The 17,767-nt window shown below is 39.1% G+C and overlaps 1 protein-coding gene across 6 annotated transcripts in view; it reads left to right on the forward strand.

The window, feature by feature from the left end:
* Positions 1–464: 464 nt before the first annotated feature.
* The window catches only part of SCAF11 (SR-related CTD associated factor 11), a 91,043-nt gene continuing 73,740 nt past the window's right edge, over positions 465–17,767 (forward strand). For 2 of the 6 annotated variants that reach the window (XM_072654259.1, XM_072654261.1), the window contains exons 1-2: positions 479–978; positions 15,435–15,488. The gene's annotated coding sequence lies outside the window, so the exon portion shown is untranslated. Of the gene's footprint in view, positions 979–1,414; positions 1,541–15,434; positions 15,489–17,767 lie in introns of all 6 variants that reach the window. The other 4 variants (XM_072654264.1, XM_072654262.1, XM_072654260.1 and 1 more) reach the window with 4 other exon arrangements.

The raw sequence follows: 17,767 nt of genomic DNA on the forward strand, positions 1-17,767 counted from the left end.
CGTAGGACGAAACGGAATGCGTTGACAGGCAGAACGTACACCTCTCAGAGGCTGCTGGTACCACCCTACTTGTATTTTGCATGAAGACAAGGAACCCCACTTCGTCGAGCTCCTCCTTCCAAGTCACTCCTAAGCAGCCTGAAGTTAACTTTCCTCGTTTTCAGAGTCTTCCTGAAGCTTTAAATTTGACAATACTCCTCCCTAGCTCCGGGGACCATCTCATTTTTGTCGCGGAGACCCAAGTCCACTAGTCCTCTGCCTGAGCCAGGAACAGACACGTGCCACATTTGTAGAAGGCCCAGCAGTGACAGAATTGCATGTAGCAAGCGCAGCCTCTCCCTTGTCCCTCCGCCTCCGCCCTCCGCCCTCCTCGCTCCGGCCCCCTCCCTTTCTCTAGAGTACGGTTCCCAGAAGCCTCTGCTCAGCCGCTCCTTCTCTTCCGCTCCCAGCTTGGGTGACGCGACGACGCTAGCTCGCCACGCTATCCTTTAGTCGAGGTCGCAGCGCCGCCCTGCGGTCTCCTTGGGTGTCGTGGAGCTGCCCGAAGGGGAAGACAGAGGCCAAGAGCGAGCGCGGACTGGGCAGTAGCGAGGTCTGGCTGCTACCGCGTGCCGACATGTGGTAGCGTAGTCGAGCGGAGGGGAGTCCGGGGAATCGGCGGGGGGAGAGAAAGAAGAGCAAAGAAAAAGAGAGCAAGGACGACCGGGGGGGAAGCAGCAGCAGCGGCGCGCGCCGAACGGAGAGGTTTAGCCCTGCTCTTGTCCTGGTTAACCCCGCCGCCGCCTCCTTCCGGCGCGGCCCAGCTCGGGCAGCCCTCGGTGCTGGAGACCCGGCGGTCCCCGGAATACCTCCCGGCAGTGGCAGTGGAGGAGTCCATGTTGGGGAACTTGGTGACCGAGTGACGGTGACCGGGAGACTTGTGTGGAGGAAACAGCCCAGCCACCCCGCTGTGAGCGGGAGCCTCGTCGGCAGCCTAAGGTAAACATCGGGCTCGCGGGAGACGGCAGGTTGGGGGAGGGAAGGGGAAGGAAGAGTCCGAGCCTCTCGGAAGGCCCTGGGGTCTGCGGGTGCCCGGCGGAGGAGGAGGGAGCGAGGAGAGCAAGCTGGTTGGGGGCGGGGGCAAAGTTTCGGCACCACGCGCGGCCCGCTGGGCACCTTGCTGGTAGTGGAGAGAAAAGTTGGACCCTTTCTTTCTCATCTTCTCTTCTCCCCCCCCCCCGCCCCCCCTCCCCCCGGGGAGGCTGTAAGCTCCCCTGCGGGGACGCAGAGTCAGTCTGGCACCCCAGTTCCATTTCCTTCTTGGGGCCTACTCTCCCCCTGCCGCCTCCCCAAGCTTGCAGCGTTAGTGGCTGGGGGCGGGGGGGGGGGGGATTGAAGAAGAAGCGGGCGCAAAGCCAGACCCCCTTCATTTCAGCTCCTTCCGTGGAACCTGACCCTATTTCTGTGCTTGTTTGACTTTGGGTCTTCCAAGGCTGCGTTCATCGATATTTTCCCAGTTTTCTTGAGAAACCAAACTTTAAGCTGTGACCTTTCCATGTGGGTAAGGAACTTTTGAGCATCAGTGCGTATTTCCCTTCCTTTCATTCTCCCCCCACCCCCACCCCCAACTGCTGCCTAGCTGATTCATTGCTGTGATAACAAAAGGTCCAGATTGCTAAACTTAGTGGGATCCCTGTACCCCGCTCCCCCTCCAAACTGGAAGCCTTATCCTTCTTTTATGAAAGAAAAAGGAACCTCTCATCCCTTGTTTTTTGCCATCATAAATTTCCTCTAAAATAGTTTTTTAAATGTAAATTTCTGAATTGGATTAATTGTTGAATACGTTACAAAATTAAATATTTGGTTTTTTAAAGCTCATCAATTTGTATCTAAATCAGTATAGATTATTTTTCAAGGTTGTGACCAAGCCATTATTTATTTATGTTATGCAGTTGGATCAGAGAAAATTTTTGAAATATGACAGTAATTTGTTAAAGGTAACAACATTACAAACAAAAAACATAAGAGCAAAATGAAATTGATCTCTTTCGGAGGTTGTAAACACGTTAAAGAGCTTATGGTTCGGTTGTGAATTTCCGGTGACAAGTTTTTTTGCATGCAAAAAAAAACTTGAAAATTTTGAACTAATTTCAGACTTGTAATTTTATTTTTCTGTTGCATGAGTGAGAATTTTTCTTTTCCCAAACCCACGAATAAAGATTTTTAATATGGAAAAATCCTTTGCGAACTTTAAAGCTGTATTGTAACTGAAGAGAGGCAAGTAATTTTTTTTAATTTCAAAAAAAGGTATGTATTAGTACAAATCTCAATAAGTGAATATTGGAAGCCAAAGTATCTCATCTTATATTTAATGGTTTCTGATTCTTGATAATTTTATACAAACTTTTTTTTTTTTTTAGTTCAGCCACTTAATTGTCTTTGAATTTTCCTTCTGATAGATTCTGCATTTGTTAGCATTTTCTATTGGAATATTTTACATTTGTCAAATAGTTTTACTATTCCTGAAAAAGCTGATTTAGTTGGTAGGGAAGGAGGGTGAAACTGTTGATCAAATGAGATGTGAATCTGTGGTATTTTTTTTTGTTATGCTTCCTTTTATCATTGGCAATATAAAGACATTGAGAGAACCATCACGTGCGTCTAATTTCAGCTAAAGATCAGTTACTTTGAAAATATTTTAACAATCATGGTATTGTCCTTTCATTTCATATAGTGACTTTTCTTGATGACCTCAGTGAATTTAACTATGTAAAATTGTTCTAAGTTTTGAACTTAAATTATGTTGGTAGGCTATGAATAGAAGACAGTCACAGATTTGACAGTGGAAGGGAACTCAGTGGCTTTCTAGTCCAACTAACATGTAAAAGAAATCCCCACTATAATATCTGAGAAGTGGTCATCCATTCTCTTCTCGGAGTGGGGGGAACCCACCACATTTCCATGTAGCTCCGTTCAGTTTTATACAGCTCTAATTATTAGAACGTTTTTCCTACAGTAAAGCCTAAGTTTGACTCTTCATAACTTCCACCTATTTCTCTCATGACCAAATAGAAAAAAATCTGACACCTCCCCCCCCAGATGTTTCACATAAGCTATTATGTGCCTCCTAAGTATTCTTTTCTTCTTACCCTGTACACTAATAAGTTCATTAGGGCAAGTAGTTTTCTTATTGTCCTTTCTGTATTCTCCTAAGATACTATTTTGTTACTATGTTCTGAATAGAGTAAGTCAGTCATCTCCAACTGATTTCATCCATAAATAAGTTGATCATGACCAAAATGTAGTAACCATCAAGAATTCATAACCCCATTGAAAGGATCTGAAAATAAATGTCAACTCCAATTCTTTATGAAATGTCCAAAAGGGAATTAGATTCAGTAGTATCTATTCAAATTTCTAAAGCTCTGATTTCTTCACAGTAACTTGGAGAGATTTAGTATAAACAATATAGAAGTGGCAAGTCAGGTATAACTGGGAGAAATGAAATCTTAAAGTATTTACTGAGGAAACTATTTGAATTTCATCTCTGCCCTCAAATAGATTTAGTTCTATTGTAAGCAGGATCAAACTGAATGCTTTTGGGGCTTAGGGTAATGAGGTGGAGGAATATGAAATCAGAAGGTATGTGGAGCTAAGGACATGGCAGGCGAGTCTACTACTTATATCTTACAGAGCTCTAGTGTACTGTTACATGGGGCACCATTTTTTAACTCAGATTAATCCCTGTGTCCTTCTAGTTTGTTTTTCTTCTGTTTTAAAACATAGTCTCCTATAAATAAAAAATATCCGTGAAGGAAAAAAAATGGGCTCAACATGAAGAGGCATAAACCTAGTTTTTATCCTTTATTGTCTGAATAACATACTCATTGTTTAGGATACCTAGGTTTGAATGCTCTCTTCATTCTAGTGGTGCAAATCACTTAAATCTCTCAGCCTTAGTTTTTTCTTCTGTAAAATAAGGTTAATTACTCACTTTATAGTTTTGTTGTGAAGAAAATGCTTTACCAAACTTAAACTATTATATAAATGATTTTTGATTATGATTGAACATTTGTTATGGTATTTCATCATCAAAATCCTACTTGTAAAGGAAGCCACACTGATGAAATCCTGCGTCCCTAAAGTAGAGAAGTATTAATTAAGTTGCCTATCTTATATTTTATTGTCCCAATTTTAAAGGTGAGACAATCTCGAGTAATTTAACTTATGGATAGAAACTTAATTTCTTGGCCTAAATCATAAGAAGAGAAACTGTGGATTGTAGAATCTTGCACCTAAAAATTACCATGTATTTATGGGGCTGGTTGTATATGTATAGAGGGCTGGTTTGGGAGTCAGGAAGACCTGGATTTAAGTCTAGACTTACAGATCAGCTCTGTAACCATGGACAAGTGACTTCAGTTCTCAGTTTGCCAAAGCAATGGTAAATTACAGGGGCACCGATCTGCTTTGGTGGAAGGAATTTCCAACATGGCAGTTCCCAACGTGAGTGAAATTAGATTGGGACTCTCCTCGCAAAGAGTACACATTTTATCCCTTCAATAGAATGTCAGCTGCTTGACAGAAGGGACGTTTATTTTTGTGTTCGTATTTTTAGTGCTTTACATGTAGTAAATGCTTAATAGATATTATTGAATTCCTGAAATGTGATTGAAGATTCCCAGAGCATTAGATGTGTTTGTATTCAAATGTAAAGTACAAAAATTTGGCTTAAAACTATATGTAGATGTTTTGGATTTATGGATTTGATTCTTTTTTTTTTTTTTTGACTTGGTTCCCTGAGGTTACTTTCAGTTTTGAAGTTCAGTGAAAGTTAGAGGAAGATAGATTTAGGCTCAGTTTCTGACAATTTGTGTTCTCCAACAATGGAATGAGTCAACGTCTCAATAAAGCAGTTGTTACACCTACTCTGTGCCAGGGGGAAACAAGAATTAAAGGGAAATAATTAAAATATATATGGAGCAGCTAAATGCAGGGTAGTTTGACAAGGATGGCACGATTAGTTGGGGGATGTGGAAAAACATGAAGAAGAAGGTGCTTCAACTATGTCTTAAAGAAGGAGAGAAGTAGAAGGTAGAGGTAAGGAGGGCATGCATTCTACACAGTGGGGATGTCCAGTACAAATGCTTTGAGAGAGGAAATAGAGTGTCATCTGTGCAAGTGTTAAACTAGATCTCAGGGGTAGAAGTAGGAAAATTTCCTGTGAGGTTGACAAGAGAACTTGGAGTTAGTTTGTGTAGGGCTTTAAAAACTAAACACAGAAGTTTATATTTTATCCTCGAGATGATAGGAAACCACTGGAGTCGATTTGAGTAGGGGAATCACAGGATCTGATCTATGTTTAAGCAAAATTATCTTTTCAATAGTAGTTGGTTTGCAGTAGTAAGAAACTTGGGGGTCAGAAGACTAATAAGGAACTGTTATAATAATGCAGGTGACAAGTGGTGAGGGCTTGACTGAGCTAAGCTCTGTGAGTGAAAAGAAAGGGTTATGCAAGAGATGTTGTGGGACTCAAAATGTCAATATTTGGCACGTGTGGGTCTGGAGGGAGATTAAAGAATTCAGGATAATGGTAGGAAATTGGAATGATGGTAGTGCCTTTGACTGAAATATGGAAGAAATAAGCTGCTAGAATTAGGCAAGCAGGTGGATAATTAATTTGTCAAAGATATCTAAGTTTTTCCACATTGGGAAGGAGCTTGGACTAAGTGACCCTTGAGTTGCTTTCAAAATCTAAGACTGTTGTGGTTCTGTGTTAATATAGATGGATTATAGTCAAAGATATTACTAAATGCATGAGTGTCAAATGTAGAATTAAAATTAAAATTGTAGATTTTTTTAATGTGCATATTTCTTTTGCTATAGATCTATACTGACTTGTTTGATTAGTGAAATTTAGGGGAGGAAATGAGACTTCAAATTAGACTAGCTGGGTTTTATCTAGGTAGATTCATTAAAAAACTTGTCACTTACTAAAGCATAAAATATTAAAGAAATATAAAAATAAATTAAAGAAACACAAAATATTAAACTTTGGTTTTGTGAGGAGAAAATCATGCACAATCGATTTAATTTACTTTTGTAATAAAATGATGTCATATAGATTGTTTCTTTAATTATTTATTTATTTTTAGTTTACAACATTCAGTTCCATAAACTTTTGAGTTTTAAATTTTTTCCTTTTCCCCTTCCCCAAGACAACGTTCAGTCTGATATAGGCGCTACATATACATTCATATTAAATATATTTTCACATTAGCCATGTTGCAAAAAATTATAACCTATGGAATGAACTACAAGAAAGAAGAAACAAAACAAAAAGAGAGCAAATAGTCTGCTTCGATCTGCATTCAGACTCCATAATTCTTTCTCTGGATGTGGATGGCATTTTCCATCAGGAGCCTTTTGGAGTTGTCTTAGAACCTTGCATTTGCTGAGAAGAGCCAAGTCTATCAAGGTTAGTCATTGAACAGTGTGGCTATAACTGTGTGCAATGTTGGCTCTGCTCCCCTCACTCAGCATCAGTTCATATAAGTCTTTCCAGGTTTTTCTGAAGTCCACCATTTCTTATAGCACAATAGTATTCCATTACATTTATATACCACAACTTGTTAAGCCATTCCCCAATTGATGGGCATCCCCTCAATTTCCAATTCTTTGCTACCACAAAAAGGGCTGCTATAAATATTTTTGTACATGTAGGTTCTTTTCCCATTTTTATGATCTCTTTGGGATACAGCCCTGGAAGTGCTATTGTTGGGTCAAAAGTTATGGACATTTTTATAGCCCTTTGGGCATAATTCCAAATTGCTCTCCAAAATGGTTGGATCAGTTCACAATTCAACCACAATGCATTAGTATTCCAATTTTCCCACATCTTCTCCAGCATTTATCATTTTCCTGTTTTGTCATGTTAGCCAGTCTGACAGGTGTGATGTGGTACTAAGAGTTGTTTTGATTTGCATTTTTCTAATCAGTAGTGATTTACAGCATTTTTTCATGTAACTGTAGATATCTTTAATTTCTTCCTTTTGAAAACTGCCTGTTCATATTCTCTGACCATTTATCAATTGGAGAATGACTCGTATTCTTATAAATTTGACTTAGTTCTCTATGTAATTTAGAAATGAGGCCTTCATCAGGGGTACTGGTTGTAAAAATTCTTTCCCAGTTTTCTGCTTTCCTCCTAATCTTGGTTACATTGGCTTTGTTTGTATAAAAACTTTTCAATTTAGTGTGATCAAAATTATCCATTCTCCATCATCATGTATATTATTAAATTTCCATTTTTATTGATTTTGGGGAAAATTCTGATTCTTTCTCCCACTTAGTGTTCAGAGGAAGTATATTCTAGTTAAGTGGGTGATCAGCTGCCTTGAAGGCTAAAACTTAATATCAATAGTATAATATTAATTAAAGGGCATCATCTTAACTAATCTTTTCATAGGGGTTGATGCTAGCATAACTTGTCAAGCATTTTTATTCTCTTATCTCTTCACCTGTTTTCAGCCTGTCTTCCAAACATGTCACTCAATTGCAACTGCTCCCTACATTTTACACTTAAGTCTATCACCTTGCTATGGCAGGTGGGTAGCTTTCTTCCCCATCTGTGCTCCTGACACATGGTTTCCACTCTTGTGTCCCTTCTTGTCCCTTCATCCAGATCCATATCATAGGTTCTATCTTTTCTTTCCTTTTGAACCCCTTTCCCCTATTCCCTCTTTGAATTGTGTTTGTTTTGATTATGCCTAGTCCCTCTCTAGATTTATTATCCCTTTTATTCTTCCCTTTGTTCTCTCTCTGTTTCTTCTTGTTGTCCTGTTGAGTTGAATGTCTTTCTGCATCAAGCACTTTGTGTGTGTGCATTTGTATATTCTATTCTTCTGCTCCATCATTTCTTTCCATTAAAATTAGTGGAAATAAAGTTTTGCTCCATCATTTCTTTCCATTAAAATTAGTGGAAATAAAGTTTTGCTATAGTTTTTTTTTTAATAGGATTAACTTTCATTTGAATGAAGGCAGTCTTATGGCAAATTACCCCCACAAATATCACTTCAAAGGATTGTGACCTATAATCTGCTTAGCCTATATCCCAATACTAAAACGTCTATGAACAGCAAATTCTATAATTAAGCTACTATCTTTGATAAATAGGGATTGCTCCTTGCTGATAAGGGACATATAAAATGAATAAGATTTTTTAAAATGTGAGAAAAATACAAAAAACATACTTTAAATTTGCAAGGCTTAACCAAATAAGGTATGCAGAAATCTACAAGCTTTTAAATTTAAATTTAAATTTACACCTAATTTTTAGAGCTTTTGTTTCCTTTCAAAAGAAATCAGTCATTTTTCTTTTACAGCTTTAAACTTTCTACACTCAACTATTTGTTCCATATCACCCCCACATTGAAATTTGTCATTACTTAACAGTTTTAGATAGATTATTATTTTTCTCAAAATAAACTGTTAAAAATTTTCCAAAACACCAAGTTATTTGTAATGAAACTTTTGGTTATAATATATGTAAAATTTCCATAAAACAAGTTTTTCAAAACATCAATTTTTTTCTCCATTTTTTTCTTCATTTGATTAAATGGGATTTTTTGGAAAAACAGAATTTATCAAAATTTATTAAAACTGAGGTTTCCTTTAAGTTTTGTTTAAGATGTTTGAATACTCAAAGCTACAATAATTACAATATCACATATCAATTGATGAAGCAAGGAGTCTAAATAAATGAATGATCTTTTTTTAAGGGTTCTTATAAGGAAGAGAAAATCAAAAAGAGAAGTCCAGGAGGATTTGAAAAATCTAAGCCCTCAGAAGTCACTTTTCAATTTTTCAGTATTGTCAGATCTCTGTCAGCTATAATATGGAAGTAATCTTTTGTATTGGTAATCATATTCTCCATATTTACTAGTCATATTCTTCACATTTATCTTATGTCTTGATCTTAATAATCGCTCCCACTTCTTCCACAGGGTAGGTCTTTCCATATAAGAGTCCCATGGGATTGTGGTGGTATGCTCTCTTAGTGATGGAATGACTTATGTTTCTTTCTACTATTCAGTTCTGTTCCATTTGCCTTTTCTATAAGCCTCTTTTGAAATCATCTATCCTCACAAAATAAAGGCAAATCCTTGGGATCATCCAATTTGTTTATCATATATCACATTGACACCGTTGAAAGGACTGGAACAGGAATATGCCTTCCAAAGACTTTATTTCCTTTTATATAAACTGAAACGTGTTTTGTAATCTGGATTAGCCCTTTTGCCTCTATATCTTCTTCTGATAGACATTGGATAGTGACTGTGGCTTTTAGAGAGATGATACTTTTTTTTTTTTTTTTTGCATATGATCTATTTTGTGATTGTCTCCCATAAGAATGAGCATCCTGGATTGAATGTAGCATCTATGAGAATGTCTCTTTGACCTCTTCTGGGATTTTGATCTTGATTGAGAGGATGATTTGGAATATTTTGAAACCTTTGGTAGACCATGACCTTTTCTTGGATTGTACTTGTCTAAGACTCCCTGCTGGAAATTTTAACTTACACTAAAACTGTCTCCCTTTCAAAATTGTTCTCAGCCTTATTTGTGGTGGATAGGCTTTTCCCACTGGGGCTTAATGAAAAACAAGGTTGGACTGGAATGAGGTTAGAGATGGTAGTAACAAGCTAATCTATTTTACTCTGCTGCCTCCCAGGCTTAGGCAAAATGGCAACTATCTGCTACAAGGGTTTTAACATTATGGACAGTTTTGTCTTATGTATTTTGTCCATTATGTGAGGGATAGGTCCATATATAAATTGTATATATAAAAATAAAATTTCTGACTATCTGGAACTCTCAAAGTCATTGCAACTAATCATCTTTTAAAAATATATTACATTACCTCATTACATAGAAGATTCTGATTATTGGCAAGTGTTAAACTAAAAGGGGGAGGCCACATGTTGTAGTGGATAGAATACTGGATTTAGAGATCACAAGACCTGGGTTCACATCCTACCTCTGACATTTAACTAGATGTGTAACCACAAACAAATCAGGTAACTCTGTGGCCCTTGGTTTCTTTCCTCATTGAAGGGGTTTTAACTAGACGATTTCTCAGTTCACTTCTATAATATAGGACTGCCAAAGGTGTCTATGACACACACGGAAGTTAAGACACCCTGTTCTTTAGTATCCCATTGTTGGAAATGACTTTATCCAATATCCTCATCTACTTCTGTTTCTTAACTTCTCTTCTGACCTCCATTCTCACATCTCTAATTGCCTGTTAGATATCTTAAACTGAAGACTTCTGGAACTCAACATGTCTAAAACTAAATTCATTGTCTTTTCCCCAAAACTGTCCTCCATTTCAAATTTCCTGTTCATTGGAGGACACCTCAGCCTTCCATTACCTAAGCTTGCAACCTAAGTGTCCTCAAGTTCTCACTCTTCCAATATCCCTAACTTTATAACATCTGTTCTTTTCACCGTGGCCCCTTCTCTTCTGACAGCTGCTGTCACCATTGTTCAAGCCCTCAATAAGTCATGCTTGGACTCTTGCTGCTTGTTGGTTTTCCTACTTCAAGTCTCTTCCTACTCTAGTCTATCTTTCACTCAGCTGCCAATTCTTCTCCAGCCAAGACTGGAAGGTCTGTAAGCCTCCCCCTCTCCCTATCCCCTTCTGGCCCTACAGTTGGGATTGCTCTCCAAGTGCTTTTTGAGCCTGACCTCTCAGGTCCCATTAGGTCAGAAGCTAGGAGACTGTCTCACACTCAGCCTGATGCTGTCAGGTTTTTGGTCCAGCATTATTTTCGAGGCTGTGGACCTGGGCACACTTTCTGAAGAATGGAGGGCAGGGACAGATGCCTTGTTTGGAAGTGTATGCCCAATTCTTTCAATTCTCTCAGCACTAGGTAATTGGAAAAGCTTCAGGTACTTTTTTGTGGGGTTTTTTTTTGTCTCAAGGCTTACTCCTAGATCCTCCTTTACGGTGAAGGGATTTCCAACCCCCACCCTTATAATGGGGCAATTCTTTTCAATTTCCAAAAATTTGCCTTGGGGTTGTCTTTTACAAAATTGGAGAAAAAAAATCCAGTTTCTCTAAAGAACTTAACAAAAAAACAAAACTGGTGTTCTTTTGCAACACTGTTTGGCCTTAGTATCACCTACAGGACCATGAAGCTTGGCCCCTTTTGGGAACTTTACAATATAATACTCTCTTACAGTTAAAAGTTACACTGTTGCTGAGAAGGAAAATGGATAGAAATTTCCTACATAATGGTCTTTGTTGAGCTCTCTCGAAACCCCATTCTCAGAAAAGATTGTAAGATGCTTGTGGCTAGAGCCACCCCACAAAAGGACAATGGGGGTTAGTCAACGGGACATTTTGGATGATCCCCACAAAATATCCCCCAGGAGTAGCTGCTGTTTCCACTAGTGACCCAGGATAGGATTATCAAAAGAGTGAGGCTAGAGGAAGGAGAGAACATACGGTAATTTGCCTGTTAGAAGGCTTGAAAATTGCATTTCAAAAGCAAATACATTTTCAGAAAGTTGGGGAAATTATTCAGGGAGAAAAGGAAAACCCTGCCCTTTTCCAAAACTGGCTAGTAGAAGCTATTAAGTAGATGAATTTATATCCTGACTCTATAGAAAGGGCAGCAATCCTTAGCATGTATTTCATTAATTAGTCTGCCCCAGACGTTAGGAGGAAACTGCAGAAATTGTCAATGGGACCCCAAACACCTCAGGAAACGGTCTTTGGAGTCTTTTAACAGCAGAGACTTAGTCAAAGCAGATGAAAGAGAACAAAGGGAAAGGGCTAGAGACAGAGACAGACCAGTAAAAGACCCAAAGAGTACCCCTCAAGGGCACCCCCTCAGAGGAAGCCCAGCAACTTGGGCAGTGGGGGAAACCTGCTTTTCATGCCACTAGGAGGGCCACTCGTCCAAGGAGTGCCCCTCCAGAGAACCCCTAGAGGGAGCCCTGTGGAACTGTGTCATTGTGACTAGGAGGGACTTTGGAGGAGGGATTGTCCCCCAGGTAAGAAAAGTGGTTGAGGGGCTCCCCAGTATCCTGTCTTCTCAAGACTCGGAATGACAGAGAGCCTGGGGCTTGACAGCACTCCCATTTTTTCCATCTCTCTTGGAGCCCTGGGCAAAAATTGGGACCTGAGGTAAGGTTATCCATTTTATCATGGCAACACTCTCTGTTTTAACTAATTACTCTGGCCCTACTTGCCCCTCAACCCAGCATGGGCATTGAAGGGGAAACTAAGGGATGTCTCTAGACATACCCCCTCCCCAGCCTGCTTGAGGATCTGTTGTTTGAATACCACTTCCTTATGCTCTCCTCTTGTCCTGCCCCCTTGTTGGGAAGGGACCTGATGGTGAAATTGGGAAGCCAATTTTCTCTAGTTAAGCCTCCCATCTCCCTTTTGCCTTTGTTCACCAGACCTTCCCATGTGCCCCCAGAAGTGTGGGAGACAGTTGAGCCAATTGTTTGAGACTAGGGAATTCCTGGGCAAGCTACTCAAACCACCGCAGCTGTTGTTCACCTCTGAGATTCTGAAGTGTTCCCCCATAGAAGTCAATATCCAATTAAACCCAAGGCCTGGGAGGGACTGCAACCATTAATTGCTTTTCAGTGCCTTGACTTTCTCCCTCCAGAGTGGGGCCCTGACCAGGCTAAAGCTTTTGAAACTTTGAAAACTAAATTCACCACCACTCCAGCATTAGCTCTACCCAATCTAGGAAAACTTTTCACTCTGTATGTTGATGAAAGAAAGGACAAGTTTTGGGAGTCCTAACTCAGTCCTTAGGACCTAGGCCAGTTGCCTATTTTGCAAAACAATTAGACTCCCTGGCTGCTACAGGCCATTCTATTTGAGGTTGCCTCTGAACTTGACCAGCCCCTAGAAGTTCTGACTCCCCATCGAGTTTGGAATATCCTGGAAGCAGAGGGCCACCAGTGGCTGGCTAGTCACAGGCTCACCAAATTCTCAAGCCTTGCTCTTAGGTATCCCTGACATAATTCTTTGCTTGTGCCATATACTCCCAAACTCCAAAGTAGTGTAGTACAAAAGAACAAGCAGTTAGGAGAGCTAGGTACACAGTAATAAGTCTCCCCCACACCATAAAGGCCAAACCCCATGTCCCCTGGGACCTCTGCCCAGAAGGCAGACTTAATAGCACCCACTGGAGCGCTAGACCAATAGGAAAATAAAAGAGTAAAAGTTTATACTGACTCAAAAAATGCTTTCCATGTTCTACACAAGAGCCCGTGGAGCAATTTGGAAAAAAAGGGGATATCTGATAACAAAAAACTTGCCTATCAAACATGCCCTTTTATGTTTTGGCCTTGCCATAGTCATCTTTAATTCTCTCCAGGGAAATTTCTTTTATGCCAGGGAAATTGTCTTTTCTCTATACTTCTTTTTTGTGCCTATTTGGTCCTTATGTGCTTAACCTCCTTGCCAGGTTTGTCTCCTCCAGCGTCCATGCCATCAATTTACAGATGACTGCTCAGGCTGTGTAACCCTTGAATGGGACCCAGCAAAGCAGGGACAGCTGTACACCCCTTACCAGCAGGAAGCAGTTTCAGAAGCCAACTTTTCCCCTTACTCCAAAAGAATTTGGGTCCCATTTGTTTGAGGGGGTAATGATGGGATACCAGCTCTGGAACCCCCTCTTGAACTCTCCTTGAATCTTCCCACTTGATCTGGCTTTCCCCTGAGACCAGATCAAAGGTCATAAACCTTTCATCATCTCTTTGTCCAGTTGCCTTTGGCTGCTTCTCATCCTTGATCCTCTCAAAATACTCTTAACCTACCCTAGCCCTTCATCATCTGTTACCTCCAGTTTGCTACCATCTTCTTCCCACCCTCTCTAGACATCTCCCAGACTACTAGACCACCCCTAGATACCTCCTACAATCTTTCTATATATAAGACCCATCCTGTTTCCATGAAGGTTCACAGATTGCTTTAGAGTCTAACCAAAATGGCAATTTTTTAATAAACTTTGTTTTACTTTGGCTGAAAAAAAAAAGACAAAAATCAACATGAATTAGAATATATGCTAAACCATCCTTATGTTTTTGTAAATCTTTTACTTTTCCGTTTATTCCTACTTACTATGTTGACCTGAGGGTTTTCTCAGGTGCCTTGTTTCTCTTCTCTCTTGTTTGCTTGATTCTGTCTTCAGAAAGAGAAAGATCAAATTATTTTTGTTTTGTTATTTAACCTGGGTAATCTTGGACTTTGAGCTGTTTTCTGTGTGATTGAGACTTTGATAGGTTGTCAGTGTTGCAAGTAAATATTCCCCACCCTCAACCTCCACTGTTAACTAGAACCATTCATTGATTAGTAGAATCTGGGGACATCAGACTTTCAAAGGAAAATAGTAAAATTGCAGAGGATTTAATAATTGATATGAATGAAACTGGTGTTACAAACAAGCTTGACACCGAAAGGTATCAAGGAAAATTTATTAAAGCATAGTTCAGAGGAATTGAATGCCGTTGGTCAGAAGTGAGTTTAGTCCCTTTTTAGGAAGGGAGAGCACTGAATACAGAAGGGAGATGAGCTATAGTTAGCTCAGGACAGATCCTCCCCATCAGAAGATGGATTGGTTTGTTCTCTATTAGGTCACCATTTTTTCTACCTACCTACCACGTGTCTCCTTGATATGCCTCCTCCCTCTTAACATATGAATTGTGTGTAATTTTGTGCTATCTCTCCCTCCTGTGTGGAGAAGTTAACATTCATGAGATTCATTAAACAAGCACGGTGAAGAAAAACTTTCTCCAGGTCATTGACATCAACCTGGCCATTGACCAGGTTTAGGATTAGCCAGTGTAGGATGATTTCATGCTTGGCCCCCTTTATCAAGAACTTTGTGGTTTTGTGAAGGCAATTAACTGTCTCCTGATTGGTTGGACCCATCTGCAGTCTGCTAGCTTTGTTTTTACTCTAACTTGTTTTCAGGGACTTCCTCAACTAAGCAACTCTGTGGAAACATAACTCTTTGCTGTCTCTCACACTGGTATTGCTATATAAAAATTATTACTTGGAATCTGTGATTATTTATAGATATAACTGTAAAATTCCAGTTTTTAAAACACAAAAACAGTTGTTTATCCAGGCCTCTTTGGTGCCTGTTCTTCTTACTATTTCAATAGCCCATTAATACTTCTTTTAGCTGACCAAGGGGGAAAATAAGAGGTAAAACTGAAGCTATTTAGTTTTGTTATTAGTTTTATAATTTTTCTTTATAATTTTTCTAAAGATCTTGATAATAGGAGGATTTTTGTTTTCCCTTTATTATGCTTGAGAATTTTATTTTTGTTGGAGCAGTTTTGTGACTGTAGAGAAAAACAATTTTTAATTTGGGGTAGATGAAAATCACTGGCTCTCTTTTTTTCTCTTTTAGTTTTTTCAATTGAACAAGGAATTTCCATGGTGAGGTTGCCAGAGTAGTTGCAAGGTGAGTAGAGGGTGCTAAGAATCAGTTTTTAGATTATCAATAAACTTTAATTTGACTGTTGATATTCTGAATGTGAACATCTTGTTTAATGAGCAAGTAGGGGAGATATGCTAGAGGAACTGAATCATATCTTGATATACTTGCTGCTCCCCAAGTATGGGTCATGGGTACCCCTTAGACAAAGAAAGGCATTGTCAGAGTGGTTTTTGTTATATGCTCAATGGCAACAAAAAGCATTATTTCTTGGAATATTTGTTTATCATACGTTTCAGTAGTAATATTTTAGTAATAATATTGTAGTAGTACTTTTAAAAAGACCACAGTCTGCAGCTTGTGCACCAACATTGGTTGCTGAGGCAGAACTGCCAAATTAAATCAATATATACTTGGTTATTTTAATGCAAAAATGAGGGGAAAAAAGTCAGGGATGGGAATCTGGGAAAGAACACTTCAAGGAAAAAGGAATGAGAGTCTCTGAAGTCTAATTGACTTCAAAGAGGCCTCATTCCTCTATGTCAGGCATGCTTGATATCATGAACACTATCTTGGAGAAAAAAATTGGTTGGTGCTACACATGGTGAGTACCGAATAACACCATAAGAAACAAAACATTATGTATTAATGGACAGGAAAAGACTTATTACATAGGAGTTAGCCCTGATTGAGCAGTTGTGAACAAGCAGACCATTGACTTGTCTGAGCTGAGATTAGAATTCTTTTAAAACAAGGACAATATTGATAAAAGGATATGATATACTCTTTAAGCAAGTAATTGAAATTTTAAAATGGATCTCAGAAATAACATTGACATTGACCATAATTTATCTAGAAGTTAAATGACCCAGTATAAATAAATTATGATAATAATAACAGCATCTGTATACCTACTGCTATGTGCCAAGCACTGTTGTAAGTGCTGGGATTACATGAACAGTAAATGAAGCAATTCCAACTCTCAAGGAGTTCTGATGGACCACAGACAAGAACCTCTAGAGGTACATATAGAAAATATGTACGGAAAATAAATACAAATCAGTTAACTATGAAGTAGTTTGAGAGGAAGGGCACTAAGATAATAGTAGCTAGGATGTGTATAGTGCCTACTGTGAACCAGGGATTGTGCTAAGCACTTTACTTATTACAAGACTCAACAGCCCTGGGAGGCAGGTGTTATCATTATCTCCATTTTCCCTTTAAGGAAATGGAGGCAAACAAAGGTTAAGTGATTTGCCAAAGGTCACATAGCTAGAAAGTGTCTGAAGTTGATTTTGAATTCAGATCTCCTTGTCTAAGGCCTAACACTATCCCCTCTACCATGTAGCTTCCTGGAGAAAAAAACCCAAGAAATATAGTCAGCAAATATCTGATATACAACCAAGTGAAGAGAGGTGATGGTCCCACGCAACTCTAGATTAGAAGATACACTTATTTGTAAAGTCCTGAGTAGACAATTAATGAATAGTATTATAAAGTAGAAGACACCAACGTAAGGTAACCTAGTTGAGAAATACGTTAGCATGATATCCAGTTGAGTAAAGTTTTCGTCCCAAGGGCATTCAAGAATTAAAATGTAAGGAAGAATAGAAATATAAGATAACTGGAAAAAAAGATTTATAAAAATCATTGCAACAAATTGTTTTCTCTGTTAAGGAGACAGGTATTGCCACATTTGGGGGTGTCCTTGAGGTGCATACTGAAGAAGTACAAAAAGTACTAAAGAGATCAAATATACAGAGAGCAGCTCATTTGAACCAAGTACATATGGAGATCGATGCTTAGAGGTCATTCATTTGTGAGCATGTTGAAGGTATTTGAGGAATGAGAAGGTGCCAGAAGTATTGAAAAAACTCATACATTAAGAGTACCAAAAAAGGTGACCAAAAGAACATCAAGTAACTTCCAAATTGTATGTGTACTCTCCCATCTATACAAAATCTTTTAGACATCTCTCTATGAATAAAGGACATCCTCAAAACAGAGATAACTATATCCAACAAACCTCTGATAACACAGTAGATAAAGAATAAAATAGGGAGATGTATGCTTTTGTCATGTAGGAGATCTGTTGCAAAGTTGAGGTTGAGGAAAGAATTTCTGTGGGTGGTGAGTTCCTCCAGATAATTCTGTGCGTGGATGACTTTGTGCTAATGACTTTAATCCCTAGAAAATTACATCACCTGCTATGAGAGATCTGTAATCGCTGAAAGAAATTTGACTTGATCATCCATATAGGAATGACTAAAGTGGTTGAAGTGCATTTCCCAGATTTCAACATGCTT

The sequence above is a fragment of the Notamacropus eugenii genome, chromosome 3 (assembly GCF_028372415.1).
Source record: "Notamacropus eugenii isolate mMacEug1 chromosome 3, mMacEug1.pri_v2, whole genome shotgun sequence".
Lineage (NCBI taxonomy): Eukaryota > Metazoa > Chordata > Mammalia > Diprotodontia > Macropodidae > Notamacropus > Notamacropus eugenii.